Source organism: Benincasa hispida, chromosome 9 (genome assembly GCF_027475165.1).
Source record: "Benincasa hispida cultivar pf3 chromosome 9, pf3_genome.v1.1, whole genome shotgun sequence".
Taxonomy (NCBI): domain Eukaryota; kingdom Viridiplantae; phylum Streptophyta; class Magnoliopsida; order Cucurbitales; family Cucurbitaceae; genus Benincasa; species Benincasa hispida.
The window spans coordinates 44,105,678-44,121,920 of record NC_143486.1 but is presented as its reverse complement, the minus strand read 5'-3'; positions in this window follow the sequence as shown (position 1 = coordinate 44,121,920).

Genomic DNA, 16,243 nt, shown 5'->3' with positions numbered 1-16,243 from the left:
TTTTATTTTATGTGATATGAGGATGACCTAAGAGAGGGAGAGTGAAAAAAAAAAAGTAGAAAATCAGAGAGAAAGAAAGCAATTTGATTTTTTAGCGATAGCTTCCACAAAGTTGTCGATTGCTTAAGTTGAACCGTTGGATCGTGTTGAAATTTGGTTAGCCTATTCTAGACACATAAAGTCTTGTTTTGAAGGGGTGGATTGTTATTTGGAGCTTTGGTTTGTTCGTAATTGCTGCAAAACAAAACATATAAAACTAGGTGATTTTCATTTTTTATCTTTCAAGTGTTGATCTCTTATATATGAAAGTTTTGGTGGATGGTGAATCTTTGTATGATTGATTTAGGTTCTTTTTCCCTCAATTTTATCATAATAAGAGAAGTTGACAAGGGTGAACTCTTCACAAGTCTCGTGGTTTTTACTTTTCACATCAAAGGGGTTTTCCACACATAATTCGTGTGTGCTCTTTACTTTTAGTTTTCCAGATTTTTGTGGTTTATTGTTGTTGATTATTGGTTGATTGCTTGGTGATTACTTGGTGATCTATTTGTGGTATTTTAGAGAACAATTATTTGGAGGGGATCCTAGTGGGTTGTTGTTATATTATTTGGGTTCTATCACTCCCATCTCTTTTGTTGTATTTAGCTTTAGGTATTTAGATTTTTGTCTTGTATCGAGCTCAAAGATGTCGAGTTTTAATTTAGAGGTAGAGAAATCCCAATTGTATATTTTTCATAATGTTCTCAGGAGTGGTATATGAATAAACCGAGATCACATCTAAACGAGAGAGATTCGAATGATATGGAAGTATGGTTAAAAAAACCTTAAAAGAATTAATAAGTACTACTTATACCAAGGTGCACATTATTTATACCAAGGTGTACTTTCCTTTTTGGTGGCTCAATCATAGAAACCCTAAATTAAGTGTGCTTTGCATAGAACAATTCTATGTTAGATGACCTGCTGAGAATTTTTTATTGAAGCATGTGAGTAAGGCCAAACATGTTGAAAGAACTCTCATGTTGGTTTGTGAGAATTGTCTTCACTCTTATAAGTAGGAAAATGTTGTTGAGACAATCAAGTGTCAAATATGAATTTTGAATCATGATCTAAATCTTGAACCTGGGGTATTATATATGGTATCAGAGAGGAACCTCCCCCAAACATGCTACCGTTTTCAATCAGACGGCTGTGATTCGGTAACAATCCAAGACAAAAGTTTGTAGGCATGCAATGTTTGAGTTCAGAAGAGATACGTGAATAAACCAAAGTTACATCCAAAGGACAGGAAACTAGTGAGCATGTAATGCTTAAATCCAAGATGGGAAAAAAATAAACAAAAATCACACCCGAATGAGAGAGATCCTAAGGATATGAAAGTAAGGTTAAAAAATTGATGACTACTACCTATACCAATAAGGTGCACCTTCCTTTCGATGACTCAATCATAAAAACTCCAAGGATAAGTGTGTTTGGCTTTAAGCAATCATGTTAGTGCTTTCATGTTGACTATATTTTTTCGTGTGTTCGCGGATGTTGGTTGACGATTAAAAGTTGTCGAGACTTTCAAGTCGATTAAATAATTGTTCCATTGTTTACTCTATTTTTTTGGTATTAAGGTAATAATGGGTCAATCCTCAAAGGGTCGGTCAAATTTCCTACTAAATTACATGTTGTAATAACCAGGGGAGGTTTCATAAGTTGGTTTCAATTGCAATAAATTGATTTAAAGCAGTAATGATTGAACACAAATTGGATACTGAGTAAACTGAAACTATCAATGAAATAAAGCCTAACTCGGAGTGAATTGGATTTATTCCTAATTTGTTACTCAATCATTGATTAATCAGAAAAGTGCTTTGCAATTTAATTGGTTTTAACTTTGTCAATCATTCCAGAAAAGCTAGAAGAAAGTCCAATTAATCAAATCAATTTTTAGGCCTAGGGAAAAGCCCTCATAAACATGTTAAGATCTAGAGCAATTTCTTAGACGAACAAAATAATGAGGAATGACCTAATTAAGTATTTGATGCGAATTTCTCCTAAGTTAGATAGAAGTATGTTATTCGATTAAGAAAAGTCAAATCAATATACAATTAACTTAACTTTCATTACTTGGCTATCTAAGAAACTAACAATTATAAATTAGGTATAAATCTATAACGGTGAATAAGAGCAAGGAGAGGATTTAATAAACAATTAAAATTACAAGAAAACAAATGTTCATAATCTCATGAGATAACCAATCAAGATATAAATCCGAAATCTCAAGCTAGACAATAGTACCTTAGCCTTGATGCATGCTCGAATCATAAAAATATTAATCTTGGGGAGTCTTAATTGAATGGTGAAGAAGAAGTGTGTAGAGGATCTCATAAAAGTGGAGAGAATTCTATCCAAAATCATCTGTGTATTATGTGGGTGGCTAGGGTCACTTAAAATAATTTTGCAACAGCACTGTGGTGCTCCATGTATAGTGTGCCTTGGGGTTTTCCATTGAATTTTTGTAGTGTTGCAGCAGTGCATCAAAATTGCAGGTACTGGAAAAGGTGCTGCAGCGCTGTGCTGTTGCACCTTCAAAAGTATTTTTGTCACATTTGCTCCTTTGAAGCCTAGATTGACCTCTTAAACTTCCAAATAAGCTTTTTTTGTTTCAGAATTAGTAACTAAAGGTTGAATCTACCTAAACTATACTCAATGTTTGTAAAGCAAAAGAATAAACATGTGAAATACAAGAATAATCCCAAATTAAGAAGAATGAAATAGCACATTTTAGGCACTATCATTTGTAACCTTGTTCTTCATCTTGTCCATATGATGCTCTATAGAATGTCTCACAGAGTGCAATTTCTGTTTGGAAATTTTTTCCTTATCTAGAAAATTTGGTAGGATTATTCTTAAGGATCTTTTCCTTCTCTAGGGCTTGGCTTGCTATGGTATTGGTTTGATTCTTCCCTTTTGTCGAGCATATGTAAAGGTTTGTATTCTTTATTTTAGGGTTACCATTTTTGAAAAGAAGATGTGTGTCGTTTATTGGGGTTTGCTCAAGAAAACGATATTGATGTCAACTCGTGATTGTGAAAAGAGATTATCCCATTTAAGGGGAGCCTAAGTATTTCAATTGAAGGTCTTCATTTGAAAGTGGAAAGATTGAAGTTATCTTCAAGAGGGAATCTCACACTTGGAGGGACTTGATTATTCTTCACTAAGTTAGGTTTTCTGTGTGTCACTGTAGAAGTTTTGTATTGATATTTAGGTACAACGTTGTAAATGATTAATTATTCATTAGTGAAAATATCTTTCCTCAAGCAACTGCACCTCAGATGTAGATAGTATTGCACCAAATTGGATTACTAAACCTTTTGTTCTGTTATATCGTTCTATTATTTGTGTTTACTTTGATGTTTTCAATCATTGTATGTAATTGATTCCGTTTTGTGTTAGATAATCATTCTTCCAAATCTATTGTTAGATGACTTTTTGAAAATTTTCCTAAAAAACACATGAGTGTGACAAAAATAAGTTGAAATGACCTGCGTTGATTTGTGGTCAGAATAGTCTTCACTCTTAGAAATAGTTCAAAACAAATATAAAGGGCATTGTTAAAGATCGTTATATGATCCATAATTGTTGTGTAATCTATTGTCGAGAAACACGAATTATGTAATGTGCTTGACTCTTTCATGGATTTTTCCAAAATTCATATCTTGCATAGTCAATTTAGGATTAGGGAGAAATCCATAGTATTCCCCTTCAAGCGTAATGCATCATTTTATTTATATGGAACGCTATCGTATCTATAAATAAAACGCTATCGTATCTAGTAGATTAAATATTTGTTGGGTGCTTGATTCGACTATTCTAAACAAGTAGGCTGGGAGTTCGCAAGGTAAATAATTTAACTCCAATTCAACGAATTGCAATTTGGTTGGCTTATGCCTTCAAATTAGAACATTAGGTAACATTTATTTTCTCCTTCCTATAATTTATCATATTTAGTTTTCCTTATTTCGAATTCTTTCATTTCAGTTTCAGCTGCCAAAATCCCTATAATTATTTTAAGTAATTTAGATTCCATTTGATAACCATTTTATTTTTTGTTTTTGTTTTTAAAAATTAAGTCTATAAACACCATTTCTACCTCTAAGTTTCTTCGTTTGCTATCTACCTTTTACCAATGGTTTAATAAACTATGTCAAAATTTGAAAACTAAAAAAAGTTGTTTTTCAAATTTTGTTTTTGTTTTTCAAATTTGGCTAAGAATTCAACCATTGTACTTATAAAAGATGTAAATCATGGTAAGAAATGGGAAGAAAATAGGTCTGATTTTCGAAAGCAAAAATAAAAAACAAAATGGTTACCAAACAGGATCTTAATTTTAGATAAATTAACTTGGATTCTCTGTAAATTTGATTCAAATTACTGTTATGTACCACACATTTTAACTTTGATCGATTATTCTATTTTGACAGACCTCGACAACTTGCGTCATAATTATAAAAGTTAAAATGGACTCACAATTGAGTTTGATCCCTAACAAGTCTCAAAATAAAGTATATGTATAAGTAGCTAATAAAACACTATTATTTCCTCGCTCGCAATATTTGATATTTTTGTTGTCTACTTTTCATTTTTATTTTCAAAAATCAAATAAAGTTATAGAAACTAAAATTTTCAAAAACTTGTTTCAATTATACTTATTTCTATTTTTAGAATTTGACCAGAAATTCAAAAGTTTTGTTGACCAAGATGGAAATCTATAATTGAAAATTTGGAAAAAAAAAAGAAAAAGAAAAAGAAAAAAAAGCAAGCATACTTTTTTTTTCTTTTTTCTTTTTTAAAAAATCCAGCCATACTATTTCATATATATATATAGAAGTTTTTTTGTCTCTTTGTGTAAGAAAGTGGGAGGGTTTTATGGGGAAATTGTTTTGAATATTCATTCCACTATTATAATGAAATGACACACCAAGGGTTTTGCATATAAGATAACACATGTTAATTAGAACCATTTAGTGCATGCACACATACACAAAATTAAAAGCTGAATTGATGCACCATATTGCCTCTACTTCAAGTAAATTTATAGGCCTCTACTTCAAGTTTAGTAATACTTTCTTTCTATTCTTTACTTTATATTTATAATGTTTATGTAGGTGGCTACTAGAGTTGGATTATTATTTAGTGAAGGATGTGCTACCAACTTGCAAATGATTTCTTTATTGTGACTTGACAGATTAAAGAGATGCAATGACAAAAGAAAAAGGAGATGAAAAAAAAATAGTTAAATACATTTAACTGTGTCTATTCGTTTATCATTGAACTTTCAAATATGTAGTAATAGGTCTAAAATTAATTTTTGTGTGTTCAATTTGCTTTTAAATTTTTTATTTTGTGTCTAATAAATCCATATATATTTTTAGAAAAATGTTAAAATAAGTTGATGAATTTAAACCATAAACAATATTTAGATGGAAATAGAGGAATTTTTTCATGAGTTCAAGAATGGAATTGAGACATCTTTCTTGGTCAAGAATTGGAACAACAACAAAATATTGAGGTCTCAAATTTTAGAAAAATGTCGATCGAAATATGGATGAATGATTGTTGATATGTTGGTGAATATAAATGAAAAGATTATGATGGGTGTTGGAACAAACAGATTCCAAGTGCAAATATATATTGTCGATAAGTAGTATAAAATGGATGGAGTCCACATATTGAATCTTAAAAATGAAGTAGAATAGATCTAATTAAGCAGATAAAGACATCCTCAAAAGTTGAATTATTTGATTTGGTAAAGTGTGCTTTAAAAAGTGAAAAGAAAAGTAAAGTGGGTTGGAAAACAATGGAAAACGGGAGAAGAAAAAATTGTTGTTAAATGTAATGAGAGAAATAGGGATGCAAACTATGTCAACCTTCATAGGAAAGTTCTCTCCACCTTGCGACTACAACTTACTTTGCTCAAATAGATTTAGATACAATTTAGCATGCGGTTTAGATGTGTCCGCATTTTGCTTTCTCAAATTGGAGGTGTCACACTCCTCCTTAGATTACCCTCTTAATCCAAGAAGGGATGTGAAGACAACAATTGTCAACTCCTTTGTGACAACTACCATCCTACTAAATTTTTAACTTGTATCCTTCACACTAGCAACCTAATAAACATTTCAGTACTATAACTGTTCCTAGCATTATTCCATAACAACATGTTAGCATGTGTGTCATTGATCTAAAAATCCACATTCATTCACATCACAATTAAACTAGTAATAGACATTATTATAATTACAATCCTTGATCAGTATTTCTACCCAGATCCCCATGATATGTATAGACAAAACCATAGTTTAACAGATAGGGTGAACCACCTAACTACTATTCTCTGGAGAAAACATGGATAGTAATTAACTGGCAGATCTACTCAGTTTTGGGACATTGATCACTACTTGGGGAAAAAAACATTTCAAAGAGTGAGCTTAAAATGCTCAGTGAGCGACTATCTTAAATAAAACATGCTTTAAATCATAAATAATGTGAACATGCTTATCCTTGAAACATTTATAAAATCATAATCAGGGTTTTGAAAATGAAACTAGAATCTTAAAATTATATCACGTAAAAATCCTGAAATAAAACTCATTAGCATTTTTCTAGAAAACACCACTCCTCCACTGCCAAAAAAGTTATTGATAGAGAGTCTTTTTGCTCGATCTCATCAATATCAATAACATAGTCATGCGTGCACGTAGAGCTGAATTGAGTCCTAGGCACCTTACCATACCTTTGGTGTCAAGGATCCCAAGCATAACTAAAATATGGGAACCTTACCATACCTTCGGTACCAACATTGGATTAGAGTTCATACAAGGCACAAAATATTTACGCACATGGTAGAATATACATTCATTTAAAACATTCCTCAAAGTTTCAGTATCACTAGATGGTGCCTTATAAAACAATAAGCATGCTTATAAAAGTCCTTGATAAAACTTTATCATGCTATAAAACATGGCATAGGCTTACTGGAAAACGCTAATCAAATTCATGAATAACTTCATTATTTGAAACATGGATCATGCAATCAACATTCATTAAAAGCATGCATCCACTAAAACGTGATATGAAAATTTGATGTCAATAAAAAAATTCATAAAAACTATATTTGGAAAAAAATTTATTAAAACTTGTTATTCACTATCTTAAGCTACTTATCCAAGGGGTCTGTAAGCCTCTCTTACTTGTGTCTGCCCCGTAATAAGAAGAGGTCCCTTGGTTAGTACCATTAGCTCCCTTTTGAGCTTAACATAATACTTAACATTATCGTATATCATCACCGCATCATAACTGAGTTCATCGCATCCCTTATACTCGGCCACTTTACCTTTTTCCTCTCTATTGGGTTCACTATGGCATGTCTTACTTCACGCCTTTGTGTGTCATCGCACTCCTTGACAAACCAGCTGCTTGCTTAATCTTCGTATGCAGGTGCCTTCTTACTCATCCATAACATTAATTCATATTCAACCTTTTAAACCTCTTAACTCTATTTTCAGCTATTAATTAACTAAATTTCCTTTTGATAAACTTGCTCAAAACTTCATAGCTTACTTACCTTAGAATTTAAGCATCAAATCCTTTTTTATTCAGCTGGAAAACTTCTCAGATCTCCTCAAACTTGCTTAGAAATCCTTCAGCACCTTTAGAGTCTCAACAAGCACTCATACTCCTCTTAGGCATAGGAAAATTTAGCAAAACAGTCTTCTTCTTTACTAAGCTTATTTATACCTAGACTTGCATGAAAAGTTTGCTTAATTAATTCCATCTGACCCATTAATTCTTAGTCATCCCTTCTTAAGACTGCCACTTAGCCCACTAACAAATATTAAAACTAAAATCTTCAACTTATTTTCATCATATATGGCTTGCGATCACTTGGACCCCTTTATTGTTTATCACATAACTGGGCCATCGTCGCATTGTCTGTCTTGGAACATTTTTGGTAAGTCTTGCGTGAATATCCAACCCTCACCCATTTCCATAACTTATTTCATACTTGACTATTATTTTTCCCGCATGGTAATTAGGAACTAATCGCATACCACTCTGTCTAGCTTCAACCAACGTCATACTCGGCCTTTAACTTAGCTTCCTTCACGACCTTCCCAAAACCCCATAGCCACACATTGGCATAATTCCTTTTTTCTTAAACACCTGGCCACATGTCATCTAGAAGTGTCGGTTGCATGAATTGACATGACTTGTTGCATACATTGACATGATTTCATTGCAGAGACATCTCTGTTTTCCCTTTAAGTGTTAATTCTTCTTTACTCACCCGAGAGCTAAGTGTTAACCTTAACCTTTCCCTCTTAGAATATTTTTCTGCCTTCTAAAGATCCTGAAAGTCATACCTTTAACACTTAGAAATTTTCTTCTTCTTTAATAACACCTACCTGCTCATCATATTTTCACAACATTACACACGATGCTATCATCATAAACACTTAATTGTAAAGGCATTAAACACTTAATTAAGAGGACTTCAACATAACTATTTAGTAAAACAAGACTAGGGGTTTACAAGAGGGTTAACCCATATATGATCAAATTGTACCCACAATCTACCATAATCGACATTTAGCATCATAAATCGAATTCAACATCTATTCAACTCTCTTTTAGACACCTCTACTAGCGTAAGTAATTAAACACATACATATATGATTAATTTAAAACATAGATAAATGACCATGCAATTCTAATGATACTATAGACTTCACTCTATGTCTAGTGTAAAAAATGAACCCTCTAGACTTGTCTCCATTATTATCTTTATGAAAATCATTTATTATTTAACTCTTTAAATTATGAGATCCAACACAATTTGTTCATGAGGTGATCGAATTTGTTTAATAATAGACAATAAAAGCAAATGAATACTAAATATTGAGCAAAATAAAGAGGACACAAATGGAGTTTTATTCGTTCCTTAGGATAACCTATATTTAAACCACAAGAAAAGGATTATCTCATAATGAAATATAAAGAACACAAAAAATTAAACAAGAACTCATACTTATAATGTAAACTTTGAAGAATTACATAAAAAAATCCAAAGATGATAAATCTAAATGGTAGATGAAGAACATAACCAAAGAACAACTAATTGAAATAAAAATAGAAATAAAGAAGAACAAAAAGGATTAACGAAAGGTTAAGGCCTTCAACCACCAAATGAAATTTATAATAGCGATCTAAAACTATATATTTTTAAGACTTAGTGGACTGAGTCAAATTATAGGAGTTGTACTTAGTTTTATGAAAGATACTTTTCGAGTTACAAGACCAAAAGTTAAAAGTAAGTAAATAAAGTAATAGAAACGTAATCTCACCGGACGATCTAGTACAAAGAAATGGAATATTACCCACCCGCAAATCTGATCATAAGAATTCTACTCTAGAAAGTTACAAGCACAATACTTACTTGATGCGAGAAAGTTGAATCAAGTGCCTAGATTCATTAATAATTAAGAATCTCAATTGAACTAGCTAGAAGCTCAATTATGAATTAGAGATGAGAAGCATTCTCATGCAAATTAAACACTCGCATTAAAAAGTATGACAGATGTCGTGTTGACTAATTATTAAGAAAAGCCTAACTAATTAATCGATTTGTTCTTCTATCTTAAATTGATTATGCAAGCTATATGATTCACAAGAAAAGCCATGAAAGACACATACACGATACAATTCTTGCTACATAGGTGAATGGGAGTATGACAACTACAGATCATATACATCAGTCAATAGATTTTAGATATGTATTCATAACTAGGGTGTCAATCCAATTATTAAACATGTTAAATGATTAAAACATAGAATAAAGAATACTTGTAATCAAGATATTAAATCAAGTCAAATCCTCATAAAATTGCGATTTAGATTCGTTTGAACCCATTGAGACGATGAAACCAATATCTTCCATCGTTCAATTTAATTACAATGGAGAAAGAAAAGGCTAAAAATAGAGAAAGCGAAAGAGAGAATTGAGAGAGGGAGCTAGAAGAGCTTGAATAAGATTACCTAAAATTAGAAAGAATATTTGTATGCTAGTGAAAGATCACCGTGACATTTTAAGGCAGTGTCAGGATGTTTTGCCTTGCACAGACGTATAGAGAGTTGAGGCAGCATCATGATCTTCATTTTATTCAAACTCATGAACATCTATGTTAGAGATTTTTTTGGTTGGCTAAATGTTTGTTTAAGGTTTTTGGCTTTTTAATTGAACGGTGATGTCACAGAGGCTGTCGAAAGATGTAACACAAGATGCTATTTCTAAAGATTATTTTTTCATGGTCTGTCGATTTGGTTGGAATATTATTCATTTTCTCTATGTGCCTATTTATTTTGAAGTTCTTGTATTTTTAGGGTGGTTGTTTTTACGTTTGTTTTGGTGGTCTTGTGCTTTGTGTAATGGTTGTTTGTACAGTGCATTTGAGTACTATCTTTGCTTGATATATTTGCTGTGAGAAATCATCATTGAAAAAAAAAAGTTTTCGTGGTCTTAGCGGGAGTCTAAGACTTGTATTTCGAGAAAGAATTCTCCTAAGACATCGTTGTGGAAGAAGGAGTTCTACTTACGGGGAGCCTAAGTGTTATCAGTGAATCATCTTCACTTGTAGTGGGAAAGATAGAGAGTGAGTCTCATACATTGAGGGAAGTCATAGTGATCTTCACTAATAATTGCTTACTTATGAAGAGCCTAAGTTCCATTGAGAAGGAGTTTCCTATCTAGGGGAGCCTAGGTAGTCATTGAGTTAGGCTCTACGTGTATCACTATAAATGTCATTACTTACAGTAAAAGTTTTACTCTTCAATATTAGTGAATTATCTTTTCCCCACACGCTGCCCCCAAACGTAGGTGATTTATTACTTAATTGGGTTACTAATCTCTGTGTGTATTTTTATTTATTCTACCAATTGTTATTTTATTGTTGTTATAGTTAGTGCTTAAGCATCAACTTCCACAACTATGATTTGGTTGTTACGTCATCATAAAATTTTACTTGATATCAGAACAGGTCACCTTTATCTTAGGTGTATTGATCATGGATGGGGAAGGTGGTTCCACTACTCATCCTCCTATCTTAGATAGAATAAATTACTTCTACTGGAAAGCTAGAATGATTGCATTCCTGCAATCAATCAATAAGAAAACCTGGAAAGCAGATGTAAATGGGTGGTCTCATCCAACAACTAAAAGTATTGATGGCAAATAGACTTTGAAACCTCAAATTCAGTGGTCTGATACTAAATATGAAGCTTCTCTGGATAATTCTTGTGCTTTGAATGCTATATTCAATGGAATTCATTGAAATATATTCTGGCTAATTAACACTTGTGCTTTTGTTAAGGAATCATGAAATGTTTTATTTATTACTTATGAAGGAACCTCAAAAGTCAAAATATCAAGACTATAATTGTTGACATCTAAGTTTGAGAATATGCAAATGTATGACGATGAATCAGTTGTTGACTTTAGTGTTCGGTTGTTGGATATTGCTAATAATTTGTTTACTATGGAGGAGGGGGGAAGATCTGAAGAAAAACTAGTCAAGAAAGTGTTTAGGTCATTGTCTAAGAGATTTGACATGAAAGTTACTGCTATTCAGGAAGCTCAAGACATTACTACCATGAAAGTTGACGAATTGTTTTGTTCCCTGCTTACATTTTAAATATCTTTAGATGGCAAACCAAACAAGAAAAATAAAGGGATATTAGTGGTATATTTTATTAATCTAATTTTCTAGTTATATGATAAATGTGGTGGGGGTTTAGTGTGGGCAGAGTTAAATTGCATGAATATAAATGCATGAAAGTAAAAGGATAATAGAAAACTATAATCTTAAATTGAAAGTTCTAATTATGGAAGCAAAAAGGGATTTCAATTTAATTTCGATCAGTGACTTCTCTTGGTTGATCATACATTCAATTTATGTATGCACAACCTAATCAACTTGCCAGCGTTACTGACAACCAAACTCATTCAGTAAACCAAACAATTTCCTTAATTATCAATTAAATCCAAAACTCTAATTAAACTAAATATTTTTATTCCTATTGGATTTAAAACCATCCATATAGAATTAAACCATTTGCATTAAGTCCTAGGATTCCATGTGAGGTTAATCAATTAGGTAACCCAACTAACTAACCAATTTTTCTTTAGACCTAAGTTTAACATGTATTTTAAGGTCTATGATTGGACTATATTCCTTAGTATACATACTTAAAATTTTGTTACTTGGGAGATTCAAACAATATGAACATTGCAAATGTGCAGATTTAATCAATAGCTAAGACATAGATTCATGATAGGCGAGTCAGTCCATACACAAATATATATCTAAATTAAACAAGATTCAAACAACAAAAAATCAATATGCAGTTCAATCAAGAAAAGTCTCACAAAATTACATAGGTTCCTTGATCCAAAAACTAGAAAAATCCACTAACCTCAAGCATCCATAGACAAGATGTAGAAGAGATTATGGAGCTTCATCCTTGATTACAACCCAAATGAAATTAATCCTAAGCTAAAAGAAGTGAAGAAAACATAAGGAAGAAGATAGCTCTCGATCTCCATGAGTCTTCAACCTGGAAAACCATTAAAAAATTTCGAGTAGAGCCATGATGCTGAGGGATAGCATTGTAGTGTTTCTACCCTCAAGGGTCTTCTACTGCAGCGTCGAGCAAGCGCAACAGCCCTCCCTTCTTATCTACTTCCTCGTGCTCACACACCTAATGGTGTCATCCGTGTGCGATGTCACGTGTATGCCTGTTGATCCAAGGGCGCTGCAGTGCTGCAAGGCAGTGACACAGTGCTCATGCCCTATGGCGCTTTTGTCCTAGGAGAAATGTGTTGGGCTACCTAGTGCAGTGGCACTTAGCTGCTTGGAAAATTTTGCTCATTTTTCACTTCTTGAAGCTTCGGATGCCTGCTATGACTCTCAATAGCTCCAAATTAACCTCCAATGACCTGTAACACTCTGTAATGCATGATTTGCTCGATAATCTACAAATATAGACATTAAAGCATATTAAACATAACAAGTGAGATTAAAAGCATAAAAGTAGCTCCTTTTGGGAGGTAACAACTATTGATCTGTCAGGGGGAAATCGGTGTATTATCCATGTTGATGCAGCTTGTAAATTGGGTATATCTTTGGTGGGTTATGGTGGAATTATTGGCTCATCTTCAGGAGCCGCTATGGCCTCCCTGCATGGATTCAGAGAGGTAATTTTGAGTCCTTTGTGTGTTGAAGCTTTGATCATTTAAGAGGGTCTTCGCTTGGCAGAACAGTTAGATCTTTCTCGTGGCTTGATTTTGTCTGACTCTTTAACTGTGATCAGGATGTTAAATAGTCTCTCCAAGATAGAGACATAAGTGGTAAATTACATAGCAGATATAAAAAAAGATCGGTGTGGTTTTCACTTCGACGTTTTTCTCGTATGTACCTCGTCTTCATCATTCGGTGGCTCATTCTTTAGCCAGGATGGGCTTTTCAAGTTTTGAGTACTTTTTGGTTTAGTAGTGCTCCTTTTGAGGGTTTATCTCTGATTTCAAATGATTTTCTTTTTTCTTAGTGATAGCCTCGTAATTCTTTTTCTATTGTTATGTTTGTTTTTTTTTTTCTTTTTTTTTTAGAAAAAAAAAAACACATTTATGAAAACATTAAAAACATAAAATATCAGATATAAACCATCATTTTTCAAATTTATGCAGTTTTTATATCACTGACAAAATCTACCTATATATCTTCTCATTGCAATTAATTTTATTTCAAATGTCTCAAGTCAAGCTATATAAAAAATGGTCAATATTAACTATTTAAGATGGTATTTATATTTTATAAATAAAATAATGAAAGTTGTTCAAAAATTAAGAATTCCCAATCCCTATTTTTCTTTTCTTAAAAAGGAAAAGGCCATCCCTACGTTAATTTAAAAATCTAATAGTCTCCATTTTATTATTCCTACATTTATTCCTTTTTAAGTAGGTGCCAACCATTAAAAAAATATTAAAATAAAATTAAAAAAAAAAAAAGTGCCAACCGTCATGTGCTTATTGAAAACATTTTCTTCCAACTACATCCTCCATCTCTTGCACACGGTCGCACGACACTCTGACACGTGTCCCTTCTTAGATATTTTAAATCCTTAATAAGGGAGGCCATGATCTTTTTCTATAGCTTTTATATTTATTAACTTTAATCTACATTATAATATACTAATATGGACATGACTTGACTGGTCCATTGATAGCACAATTTGTGAACTATAATTTATGGACATTATAATTTGATAGATTGTGTTAAATTAGTCTAAATGAATTGAGTTCAACGATAATTGACCTAACTTTTTTTTAAACATAGAAAGTTCGATCACATTCGCATAATTGTAAGAATAGTTTTTCTCATTTTCCTCAAATTCTTTGACTTTATTATGAGATTTTTATTTGATTTGATTATGTCATTGTTGAACATTAGTGTTTGGATGAGGCAATCGGGAGTTTTGTGTGTTTGACCTATAAAATTGATGGTTTATTTATAATTTTAAATAATTGGTTAATTAATTCATAAATTTGGTCGATATCAATTTCTTAGGACCTCTTGCTCATAGATTTTTTCTTATTAGTTAATTTATTTAACCAATTCTTAAGTTGTAGTAGAATTATTCAACAATATTTAGATAAACACTCAGGATCTACAATAACATCATGCTTCCATAATCTCAAGAATTGACGCACTCGTGATTTAAGATAAACACACAAGATAAATGGCTCAAATTATTTAAAATGACCAACCATAATATGAGAACTCATCTTAAATATGCACAACGAAAAGGAGGAAACAACCCCAAAATAAAATCTATACAACCCATAAGAAAAATAAAATCGTGGGATAAATTTTCTAGATAAAGAAAAAAATATTCCGCAAAACCAGCAATCTGTGGACATCAGATTTTTGGAACGACAAATGTAGGAATATCCTAAAGGACAATCCAAAGTACAAGATGATAGATACTATAAGTTACAACTGCTACAATATCATTAGCGAGTAAAAAAAGACCTGCTTCCTTCCTTTCCAGGAAGAGGAGGGAGGCTATTTGCCCATCTAATTTAAAGTATGTAGGTGGTATAGAGTCAAGTATCAATATCATATTCGAAGAGTTAACTAAAGAAAAATGTTTTAGGCACTGAGATTTTTGAGATGCTAGTACAATTGACCTTGAGGGAAGACATCAAAAAGCCCTGGTTTTAATGCACTCATCTTATCGAACTCATAGAGACCCTATGTGTTTGGGTAAGCAAGTAGTACATTTAAGGTGAACCGAACTGTCTCATGATATTCTGAGCCTAGCTTAATACCAAATCTCTAATAACCTTCATGAACTTAGAGTACGAATTTGAGTTTATATAATAACATTTAACCTTACTACTTTGATTGTTACAACAATTTTTAAAGGTTTTGTTAAGAAAACTATTATAAATAGTTTAAACATTATTTTTTTTAGTACGTAAGTTTACAATCAATTTTCATACAAATTGAGTTTTTTTTTTTATTTTTTTATGGTTTGAGAAAATAAAATTTGAGTTAATGTAATTCCTTAAAGACTAATAACAATTATATTCCCTTAACAGTTAAAATTCACTTAACATGTAAGAGAATAAAGCATTCCATTTCTATGGAGAATACAAAAATGGGTGAGGTAATCAACTTTTAGTGACTTCATTAAATAAGGAAATAATGAAAAAAGCTTAAAGAAAATCCTAATATTCTTGTTTGCCATTATATTATTAATGCAATTATATATATTAAAGATGTTTATGCATAGTTTAGATATTTTCTATGAAAATATTTTTAGCACTATTTTAAAAGTATGTAATGAAAAAGAAATTCCTATTCTTCATGAGTCATTATGTAGTTATATATTCATACCAATCCTGACCTTTTTTTTATTGTAAGCCCATAACAATAATTATTAGATACCGTTGAATTTAAAATTTATGAAAAAGAAAATTTCAAACAGAAATAAAGAGGGGAAATTAATTTTTAGCCATATGCTTGAGACAATTTTGGCTTCAAATTAACTCAATTTCATTGTATGGAATCCTAAAATTAATGTTCCGTTTGGTATTTAGTTTTTTGTTTTTATTTTTGAAATTCAAGTCTATTTT